Source organism: Aquarana catesbeiana, linkage group LG01, assembly GCF_042186555.1.
Source record: "Aquarana catesbeiana isolate 2022-GZ linkage group LG01, ASM4218655v1, whole genome shotgun sequence".
NCBI lineage: Eukaryota > Metazoa > Chordata > Amphibia > Anura > Ranidae > Aquarana > Aquarana catesbeiana.
The window spans coordinates 897554369-897567012 of record NC_133324.1 but is presented as its reverse complement, the minus strand read 5'-3'; positions in this window follow the sequence as shown (position 1 = coordinate 897567012).

Below are 12644 nucleotides of genomic sequence, written 5' to 3'. Positions count from 1 at the left end.
CCATTCCCTTTTTTCTCTCTTTCGCTTTCTCCCTGTCCTCCTGTCCTCCTGTCCTTTATCCTTGTAATTTTCTGTCTATCTTATTTTCCCTATCTCTGTCACCCTGTATCTCTCTGTCTCTGTGTTGTTCTCTCTCCGTCTCTGTTTTGTTCTCTCTCTCAATCTGCCAGCCTTTACTTCTCTCTCTTTTCTTTTACTTCTCTCTCCTCTTTCTATTTTTTTCTCTTTCCTTCTACCTACCTCTCTCTCCTTTCTCTTTCTCTCTCTCTTTCCTTTTGCTTCCCTAGTCTCGGCCTTCTTTTACTTTTTTACTTTTACTCTCTCTTTTCTCGTTTACTTGTCTGTCTCTTTTTATCCTTTTTCCTCATTTCTGTCGCTTTCTACCTCTCTGTATTTCTGTCTTCTCCCCTCTCTCTCTGTCTGTCTGTCTCTCTCTCTCTTTCTCTCCCCTCTCTCCCTTCTCTCTCCCTTTCTCCTCTCTTTCTCTTCCTCCTCTCTCCCTTTCTCTCCTCTCTCTCCCTCTCTCTCTCTCTCTCTCTCTCTCTCTCTCTCTCTCTCCCCCTCTCTCTCCCTCCCCCCTCTTTTTTTTGACTTCTGTTCTCTTTTTTTTCATACCTCTTTTCTAAAACTGGAATAAGAAAAAAACCTGCAAAGTGGAGTTGTCGGCCATAGTATAGGTTTGGATGTCCAGTTGCCCACTCTAAGCTTAGATTAGCTTTTAAAAATGTACCCCTGTAAAATAATCCTTTTTTTACAACTGACTACCTATTACTATTATTACCGTATTCATCTATCTCTTTTGTATGTATGTGCGCATGCTTGTTGTGTTTGCATGTTTGTTTGTATGTTTGTATTTGTGTCATGTATACATTTTATATATGTGTGTTATGTGTGCATGTTTGTATGAATGTGTGTTAAGTGTGCATGTTTGTATGTATGTGTTTTATGTCTGTATGTTTGTATGTATGTATTTATTTGTGTCATGTATACATGTTTGTAGGTATGATTGTATATTTGTATGTATGTATGTATGTTAAGTGTGCATGTTTGTATATGTATTTTAAGTGTGCATGTTTGTATGTATGTGTTTTATGTCTGCATGTTTGTATGTATGTGTTTTAAGTGTGCATGTTTGTATGTATGTGTGATATGTGTGTATGTTTGTATGTATGTGTGTTACGTGTGCACGTTTGTAAGTATGTGTGTTATGTGTGCATGTTTGTATGTATATAGGTTGTGTATGTATATGTGTGTGTTGTGTATGTATGTATATGTGTATGTTTGTGTGTATGTGTGTATATGTTGTGTATGTATGTATGTATATATGTATCTATGTGTGTATGTGTTGTGTATGTATGCATTTATATATGTTTGTATGTGTTTATGTATGTGTGTGTATGTATGTGTATATATATATATATATATATATATATATATATATTTATGTGTGTATACATGTAGGTATGTGAATATATGTGTGTATGTATATTTGTATGTTCTTCCTATAAATATATCCATATCTGGTCACACACACACACACACATATGGTAGCGGTGATAGTGACAGATCTCCTGGGCTTCTCCCTGCTGACACTGACACAGGGGCGGCTCTGTGTGTAATTATCGGAGGCAATGATCCTTTGGAAAGCAGAAATTAAAAGTTGTGAGAATAATGATGTAAAACAATCAGAGTGAGTTTGGCAGGGGTGGGACCCAATGGGGGAGAGGGGTGACCCCCGGGAATTGTCCTCTCACACTGACTGCTGCTGGAATATTCATGTGTGCTGCAGATCGCAATCATTCCCCAGCACACCGAGCATTCCATCTAAGAATCCTTTATTACATCTTATCTCTGCATTATAAATCACTTTATAAAGGGGGGTCTGATAGGGGCTCCCTAGGATTATGTCCGGGGAATGACTTTCCCTTATGATAGCACCCACTTACAAAGTGTCACATTTGGTTTAGTCATCTCATTTGGCTGCTTGTAAATGAATGGAGATGTGCAGATTGTGTTCCCTCCCAGGACACCCTCTCTGGGCTCCCTGTGTACTATGGGGAGAGCAATGTACTAAAACCCGAAGGAAATTAAAGTGCAAAATCTATTGTGTGAGTATAATCCAAGGTCACTGCGGTGTGATATGGAATCCCAGAGATTCCCTAAAGTACTATAATAATACATGATATAACACAATAATACATGATGATGTAACCACATATATTTGTTTATGGCTAAGGGATATATATATATATATATATATATATATATATATATATATATATATATATATATATATATATACACACATCACAATTTATCCCTCTCTCTCTCTCTCATTCCCCATTATCTATCTATCTATCTATCTATCTATCTATCTATCTATCTATCTATCTATCTATCTATCTGTCGATTTATTTATCTATCTATCCATCTATCTAAATCCTATAACATTTACTATAGGTAAAAAAAAAAAATAAAGATTATGGTATGTTGTATATTATGTTAAAATATATACAGTATAAAGGAGTTGCTTTAATAAAACTGGAGAGTGCAAAATCTGTTGCAGCTGTAGCCAATCAGCTTCTAAGGTCAGCTTGTTCAATTAAGCTTTGACAAAAAAAAACAACAACGACCTGGAAGCTGATTGGTTGCTATGCTGCACCAGATATTGCACTCTCCAGTGTTAGTAAATCAACCCCAAAGTATAAGTTATACAAGGAATACACTCAATAAAAACCATAGGCATTGTTTTTAATATTCAGAATAATTAGAACATCTTTAGTCTTAGATATATTTGACTGCTTTACAGAACTATAGCTTTATAATATATAGAAACACATTTGTTACTCATTACACTACAAGTCTATCTATCTATCTAGAAATATATATTATATAGATAGATCTATATATAGATAGATCTATCTATATATATATCTATATATATCATATGTATATATATAGATATATATATAGATATATATATATATATATATATAAATATATCTATATATATATAAATATAACTAAAACTATACATATCTATCTATCTATCTATCTATCTATCTATCTATCTATCTATCTATCTATCTATCTATCTATCTATCTATCTATCTATCTATCTATCTGTTAATATATAAAAGAAAAAGACACAGCAGCTTTCTTTAGAGGCCAGGCGATGTAAAGATGTTCTATGGCTTCTAATCACAATTGATTGTCAATTAAAGGCTCATTTGCGCAATCTTCATCCATCTGCCATCTCTGGTTATGTGCTGAGCTGAGGCTGGCTCTGAGGACTGTCTGTGGGATGACTTGTGACAGCTAATATCTCTCTTATCCTGGTAGATGAGAGCTCCTTCCTGCTGAACACAGAGCCCTCTGCTTCTCATTCCTTCCCCAGATAAATCTGCATTTCCTGCTCTGCTTATTGATTGAGAAAAACTGATTCTGTGTAGTCAAAAATGGGGAAAATGTGAGTGCTGGAAGGTACTGGGGAACTACAAAACCCAGCATATATTGGGGATAGCTGGGTTTTGTAGTTCATTAGCACAAGAAGGACTTCATTTTACATGTGCAGTCTACTAAGATCAGACATAAACGTATAAAAATAAAAATATCTTACAATCACAATGTAAGAAGTTTAGATTGAAAAAAAGAGATTATAACTCGTTTGGTCTGCTTTACAATCTGCTTAGATTTAGGGATGATGTTATCACTGTTTCATACAACCTCCCCCCTTTTCTTCTACATATTGGGAGTAACTTACTAAAGCGATAGAGGCAAAGTAGCTTGTTTTCACAAGTGTGACAGGTAATGGCTCTAAAAAGTGATTCACAGTGTATTGCTTTTCAGAGGGCATTTAACAGACAGTGCAGAAGCGACATGTCACACATTTAAATTGGATGCCTTAGGCAGTGGTACCACCCACTGAATGCCACATCCAGTTTAATGTTTGCTGTGGCAATGGCATGTGTACAGTTTTAGTGGCTGCATGCCCTTTTTAAAGTGGGCGATCAGGGGGTGGTAAAATTGTGGCTCATTCACCTGCTTCTACCAACCCCCAGCCACACATGTGAATCAGGTGATGCCGTGTTCTCTTTAAATACCTAGCCCAATGATAGCAAAAATATTTTTTTTCCCTTGACACAAAATTGTGAATTGCAAAGTGAATGCAGATTTGTCTTATTTTCTTTATGTATTTATTTATCTTTATTTTATAAAAAAATATTTATTTATTTTTACATTCATTTTGAAAAGTAAACATACAAAGCCTCCACTCCTTCTAATCATGCTAAGTTTTATGTGAGCCCATGCTTGGTAAACTTTGTACAATTCTACTAAAGCTTAAAATAAAGTGATACAAAACACACACTGTTTAATTGACATTGTCCCTTCTATTTCTGTATATGGTTGATGGCACTGTAATTATTTTAATAAAAACAAAACATCTAAGTAACTTTTTCCTAATCAATATACAGCTGTCATAGACCCAGATCTTTCCCAGCCTGTCTTGTCTGCAGGGAAACATAAGCAGGAGGAGCTTCTAGTCCTCTGCTTCTGGTCACATGTTCAAAATAAAAAAAAAATGGCCTTTGGAATACAAAGTAAAAATAAATAATTAGTAATAAACTGTTTTAAAATGTCATACAAATATATACTTGAAATCAAATCTTTGTTATACCATGGTGTGGGTGGATTTCTGCCAGTCATAGGCTGTGTCACACCCCTCCAGCCTGTGTGTTAGAATAAGAGGGAGGTGAATCCTCCATCAATCTACATGTAATATCCTGCTGTTTTTGTGTTTAGCTGGTTAGTGGGCATGGAGGAGGAGGGAGGGAGTTGGCTTTAATTTATAACGGTGTATACGCCCACATGTGCGACTCTATAGTCACATGGGCTGCTCAGATGTGATAGGAAGGAAATGCTCAGCATAGAAACTCACTGAAAAATGAGCGAGTGCAGAACTGCCACCAAATCTACAAAATACTTAGCTGAATTGGGGACATGGACAGAAGGTGAAGAGAATAGCAGGATCAACCAGGTTTTTTACTAAATACAGAAAACAAATCTCATAGTGACCGAGTGAGTATGAACAGCATGTAATACACTGTTTATTGATAGTTTTTTATGATGTGGGTTTAGTGACACTTTAATGGGCTCCCACTGCTGTCTTAGCCAATAAGGAGGGAGAGTCAACATACAGCCGAGGCTATCGTGAATATCACTGGATTGAGATGGGGCTCAGGTAAGGATTTGCACACAGAAGGTTTTTTACCTTCATGCATGAAGGTAAAAAACCTTCGGCCTTTAGAACCACTTTAAAATAGAATACACATGCACATTGTAACATTTGTCACCAATTTTAAAGATGGCATAGATATTAGAGGGTGGTCAGATAGGGGCATGCTGCAGGGGAAAAACAACTAAAGACGATCAATATTTATAGAAAAATGCAGGTTCTCCTAACACTATTCTCCATTTAAGTGTCTTGGCTGGCAGTGCCTGCTGGTGCCTTAGTGACTTAAAGCACTTCCACACCAGATCCAATGGGACAGCGCTGGGCACTCAACTATAAAAGCTTTAAATTGTACCAGCAACATGAATGCCTCACACCAAGATGCAAAGTAATATTTCTTCTTTATTAAAATAGCCAGCAGGAACAAGTTTTATTCTGACATGTTTCTCGCTAGCCACAGCACTTCTCAAAGAAAGTTCTTGAGAAAGCGCTGTGCTTAGCTCAAAACATGTCAGAATAGAACTGTCCAGCATTCCTGTTTCTAATACAATGAATTGCTTCAGTGGAGCGGAGCCAACTCAATCCAGCAACTGAGATGTAATTTTGGAATGTGGAGTCTGATCTTAGCCTGAAGTAGCATGTGAAATATTTAATGAAGGATAAAAGCGTCGTTCCCTATGAGGTCAGTTCACACCACACCATACGAGCAGTCTGTATTCAGCATGGTCGCTTGTGTGAAGGAACCCTTGGAGTAGAAGGCAACGCATCAAATTATCACTGTAGTGTAATGTGCTCTCCCTTACCTCTGATCCACCCTGTATACATTTGCAATACAGTTGCATTTAGGGTCAGGTGCTGGATGGATTTTGAAGTTACCGTCTTCAAGGGCAGTGGTCCCCAAACTGCAGCTGTGGGCCAGATGTGGGCCTTCACTTGCCTTTATCCGACCCTTTAGGCATCATTTTATCCACTGACATCAATGATGGCACACTATTCCTCCCCTAAATACCAACAATAGAGCACCCTTTGTCCTGTTGTCACCAACAATGGGGCACTATTCCTCCAACCAAAACCAATAATGGGGCACTATTCCTATAATTGATAACAAAATGGGACACTATTCCTCCCACTGACACCAAGGATAGGGCACTAGTCCTCCCACTGACACCAAGGATAGGGCACTAATCCTCCCACTGGCACCAAGGATAGGGCACTGGTTCCCTCACTGACAGCAAGGCTAGGGCACTAGTCCTCCCAATGACACTAACAATAGGGCACTATTCCTCGCACTAAAACCAATAGGGAGGCACCATTTATTTCCACTGATGGCTGCCCCCCCTTAAGCCTGAAGTACAGTAGCTGGCCCTTTGTTTAGAAAGTTTGGAGACCCCTGATCTAAGGGTAATCCTCCCTAGCTAGCTGAACATGTGTCATCTGAGTGAAATCCTAGAGTGTGAAAACACCACACTGAAAGGCAAAATCGCTGAGGCAGATCCAATACAATGTGTAATAGGGGAACAATTGCTTCCTACCCACGCATATAAACTATAAGTTGTGAAATCAGCTGCCCATTCAATAGTTTGTGAAAAGCCAATTGCATGAGAAATGTGTATGGTGAACCACGCTATACTCTAATAGTTAACTAAAATAAAGTGCAAACAGTAGAAGTAAATGAAACTGGGGAACCACCGGATACACTCCCGTGGAACATGCGCACCAATCAATGCAGGTCCGGTGATGTCTCCAATGGAAAGGAATGGCCACACATATCCAGGTTAGACATAGGGTAAATGAAGACGTCAGATGTCTTCAGACGTCAGACGTGTTGATGAAACGCGTAGGGTGTGTTCAAGCGTGATACGTCACTTCTGCCCATAGTGGAATGCAGGTGGAGTGCATCATGGCGTCCCCGCATCCACTTGTTTGTTTTTAATCTTGTTATCATGCCGGTTGGCAAATTTTTTACTAAATAAAACCACGTTTTTGACATACTTCACCATGGGAGATTGTTCTTTACTCTAAGTCTAACCTGGATATGTGTGGCCATTCCTTTCCATTGGAGATGTCACCGGATCTTCAGTGATGGTTTTCTAGATGCGGTTTGATAATCCAAAAGCTGTCTCTATGATGGGGATCATCTACATCTGGTGAGTAGGCTGTTTGCTCGGTGTTGGTGGAGGATTGCTATAGTCACTCAACATTGGAATAGTCACCTTTAATAACCTGAACACATTGGATGATCCTTTGTTTTTTGAGCATTTTGTTATGTTTTTGACTATTTGGACTTTATTTACTTTGTATTTTTTGCACAGTTGATGATATGTTTGATTACAATAATTTTTGCACAATTTTTCATTGATTGTTGCGCATGTTCCATTGGAGTGTTTCCGGTGGTTCCCCAGTTTCATTTACTTGTACTGTTTGCACTTTATATTGGTTAACTATTAGAGTGTAGCGCGGTTCACCATACACATTTCTCAGATCCAATACAGTGAAAGATGAGCAATGTTACAAAAACTGGAATGATGGTGGTAGGTGGCCTTAATGCTTTCAATTGTATTTTTTAGCTGGTTAAAACCCCTTTCACACCAAGGCAGTTTTCAGGCATTTTAGCGCTAGAAATAGCATCTAAAAAGCGCCTGAAAACTGCCTCCCATTCATTGCAATGTGTGCTTTCACACTCGGGTGGTGCGTTTACGGGATGTTAGAAAAAGTCCTACAAGCAGCACCTTTGGGGCGGTTTGGGAGCACTATAAATAGTGTTCCCAAAATGCCCCTGCCCATTGAAATGAATAGGCAGTGCTTCCAAAGCGCCTTAAAAGTGCTTTGAAAGTGATTTAAAAGCACAGCAAAAGTTTTTTTTTCCTTTTTTTAGGTCACGTTCTCACGTGACCTTAAAAAAACGCCCGTTAGCGCCTGAAAATCGCTGCAAAAGCGACACTAAAGCACTGCAAAAACACAGCAAAAATGACCAGGGCTTTAACGCTATTTTAGCAGCGCTCCAGTGGAAAAGGGTCTTAGTGTAGTTGAATTTGCCTGAAAATTGTGTGACCAACATTTAAGAGACCCTGTTACTTTGCCCATTCAGATCACGGGGTCTTTTTAACCGCTGCAATACTGGGCACTTTTACCCCCTTCCTGCCCTGGCCAATTTTCAGCTTTAGAACTGTCGCAATTTCAATGACAATTGCACTGTCATGCAACGCTGTACCCAAACAAAATCTTTATCATTTTTTGAGACACATAGAGCTTTCTTTTAGTGGTATTCAATCGCCACTGGGTTTTTTTTTATTTTTTGCTAAAAAAAACAAACAAAAAAAACAGCGAAAATTGTGAAAAAAAAAGTTTTTCTTAGTTTCTGGTAGAAAATTTTGTAAATAAGTAATTTTTCTCCTTCACTGATGTACGCGGATGAGGCCACACTGTTGGGCACTGATAGGCTGCACTGATGGGCACTGATGAGATGGCACTGAAGGGCACTGATGAGGTGGCAACGATGAGGAGGCACTAATATGCAACACTGATGGGCACTGATAGGTGGCACTGATATGCAGCACTGATGGACATTGATAGGCAGCACTGTTGGGCACTAATAGGTGGCACTGATGGACACTGAAAGGTGGCACTTATGGGCACTGATACGGGGCACTTATAGGCAGTACGGATAGGAGGCACTGTTGGGCAATAATTGGTGGCACTGATGGGCACTGATAGGTGGCACTGATAGGTGGCACTGATCAGCAGGCATTGTTGGGCACTGAAAGGCAGCACTGATCTAATTGGCATCGCTGATGGTCACTGGCATCACTGATAGGCACTGAATGGCATCAGTGATGGGCACTGATGCCAGCATAACTATGCGATGAGTATGACATTGGTCAGTCTCAGGGTAGGAGGTCAGTGTTTGTTTCAAAAAAATTGGCAGAAAGTGCAAGCTGTAGCAGGTGGCAGCTAGATTCCACTCAGGAGTTTTCTCTGGAGGCTGGCAGACTGCATAGCACAGAGGTTGGAGCCCTTTGAATTCAGCCTGCTTTAATTTTAAGTAATGCAGAAGAGGAGGTGGAGGAGATCTAGAGTGGTGCTTTATGGAGCACAGATTCCTGGATAAACTCATGGATGCTGATTCCCTGCAGAAATTCCGGTTATCCAAGGCACTTATCATGGAGCTGTAGACCCAACTCATAGAGTACCTTGAGCCCTCAACACAGAGAAGCCATGCCATACCAGCCATGGCTAAATTGCTGGCTGCCTTACATTTTTTTGGGAAAGCATCCTATCCTATTCTATCCTATGCTTGTGATAACTTACGCAGGGTTTCATGCAGTAATTAACGCATTAAAGAGCGTTTCTTTGTGAATCACACAGTTTTTTTTAAACACCATGTGTTATTTTACCGCATATTTGGGAAAATGTTGCTTAGTGAATTGTGCCCACTGTGTGTCACCACCAGGGGAGTACTTGGAAACCATGTCCCCAGGGAACAAACAAAACCGAGTGGCCAGGGGCGTAACTAGAAATAGCAGGGCCCCATAGCAAAATGTTGTATGGGGCCCCCCTGCAAACAGCCCCCCCCCCACAGCTGCCCTAGTGTCAATGCAGCGTGACCTGTGCCACATATAGCGTGACCTGTGCCCAATGCAGCGTGACCTGTGCACAATGCAGCGTGACCTGTGCCCAATGCAGCGTGACCTGTGCCCCATACAGCATGACCTGTGCCCCATACAGCATGACCTGTGCCCAATGCAGCGTGACTTGTGCCCAATGCAGCGTGACCTGTGCCCAATGCAGCGTGTCCTGTGACCAATGGAGCGTGACCTGTGCCCAATGGAGCATGACCTGTGCCCAATGCAGCGTGACCTGTGCCCCATACAGCGTGACCTGTGCCCAATGCAGCGTGACCTGTGCCCCATACAGCGTGACCTGTGCCCCATGCAGCGTGACCTGTGCCCAATGCAGCGTGACCTGTGCCCAATGCAGCGTGACCTGTGCCCCATACAATGTGACCTGTGCCCCATACAGCGTGACCTGTGCCCCATACAGCGTGACCTGTGCCCCGTGCCCCATACAGCATGACCTGTGCCCCATACAGCGTGACCTGTGCCCCATACAGCGTGACCTGTGCCCAATGCAGCATGACCTGTGCCCAGTGCAGCATGACCTGTGCCCAATGCAGCGTGACCTGTGCCCCATACAGCGTGACCTGTGCCCAATGCAGCGTGACCTGTGCCCCATACAGCATGACCTGTGCCCAATGCAGTGTGATCTGTGCCCAATACAGCGTTGCCTGTGCCCAATACAGCCTGGTCTGCCTGTGCCCCATACAGCTTCACCTGTGCAGAAGAAGAGGCAAGCCACCTGGATCAGCAGAGAGCGGGATTGCCCGCTGTAATAGCTTTCATTTGAATTTCCCGCCTTCCCGGGGCTCATCGTCACATAGCCCCATCTCTTGGCCTGACGCCTTTGATGACGTCACACATCCCGCATTGGATTGGCGTTCTGTCTATCAAAGGCGCCGGGCCAAGAGGTGGAGCTATTTGACGTGAGCCCCGGGAACACTGGAAGTTCTAATGAAAGCTATTACATCGGGCAATTCAGCTCTCTGCTGATTCGGGTGGCTTGCCTCTTCCTCTGCACAGGTGAGGCTGTATGGGGCACAGGCAACGCTGTATTGGGGACAGGTCACGCTGCATTGGGCACAGGTCACAGCTTGCCTCCTCTCTCTTCCCCTGGCTGGGAGACTGTGCCAGCAGTGCTCTCATCCTCACTGGGCCCCACTTGGCTGCGGGCCCCATAGCGCCCGCATGGGTCGCTATGGTGGTAGTTACGCCCCTGCGAGTGGCCCTTTCATGGTACAGACAGATTTCTGTGGGTTAAAGAAAGTGCCTGATAAATTGGTAGGTGTACTGGAAGGTGGGAGTTCACATTAGATATGGCTTGTTGTGACACACCTTCTTATACTTTCTAGTATCAACTTTCTTTGGAATTATTGCCATTCTGTCAGGTGGCATCTTAGAGCTGCAAAACAAGATGGTACTGAATACCGGTACTGGATCTCAGGTCTAAACAGATCATGTCCTGCATTTGTCACTGACTTAGATCCTCCACAATTTATGTCTTTAAATTTATTTTTATTTGTTTTTAGTTCTTTAGAAGTGCAACGTTTCTCTATTTAGGGCCATAACCCAACCTTTTAGTCCTGGGCAGTATTAATTTTGACGTCAAAATGCCACTTTAGTTTTAGTCATGTTTTAGTCATCTGAATTGTTTTAGTTTTTGTTGTATTTTAGTCAACTAAAATCTCCAGTACATTTTAGTCAACTAAAATCATTTTAGTCCACTAAAATACTGTATAATGGGTTTAGTTAAATTGTAATGGATTATTTAAGCGCTTTAAGACCAACTGCTGTCATTATACTGCGGCAGGTTGGCTCTCCTAGGTGAATCACTGTAGGTGTACATCGGCTGCTTTAAGAACGATAGTGGGAAACGCGTGCGCTGCCAGAGGCACGTGCCCGCAGTGCGACGCCGGAGCTGATGTGCGTGGCCGGCGGCCGCGATGTCCGCCGGGCACCCGCGATCGCCCCACAGCGAGCCAGAACGAGGAATCTGTCAATGTAAACAAACAGATCGCCGTTCTGACAGGGGAGGAGAGATAGATCTGCTGTTCCTAGTGATTAGGAACAGTGATCTCTCTCCTCCTTCACCTAGCCCCCTCCCCCCACAGCTGGAAACACCTCCCAGGGAACACATTTAACCCCTCGATCGCCCCCTAGTGTTAACCCCTTCCCTGCCAGTGACATTTACACAGTAATCAGTGCGTTTTTATAGCACTGATCGCTGTATAAATGTCAATGGTCCCAAAAATGTGTCAAAAGTGTCCAATCTGTCCGTCGCAATGTTGCAGTCCTGCTAAAAATCACAGATCGCCGCCATTACTAGTAAAAAAAAATAATAACAATAAAAATGCCATGTGATTTTCTTTTTACTAAAACAATGTAGAAGAATACAAATTGGCCTAAGCTGATGAAGACTTTTTTTTTTTAAATTGGGATATTTATTATAGCAAAAAGTAAAAAATATATTTTTTTTTTCAAAATTGTCGCAAAAAATAAAAACCGCAGAGGTTATAAAATAACACCAAAAGAAAGCTCTATTAGTGGAAAAAAAAGGACATCAATTTTGTTTGGCCTGGTCATGCAAGGGGACAAATCCTTCAGGTTCTTAAGTGGTTAAGCATTTCCCCAGAATTTCCAAACTCATTATATACTCCTGGAGTAAAAATCTTATAACATGTTATTATTTATGGTATTAAGGTTTGAACATGCACTACAGACACAGATTTACATATTTACATAGTAGGTAAGGTTAATAAAGATAATGGTCCATCCAGCTCAACCTGTGTACTTGGTGT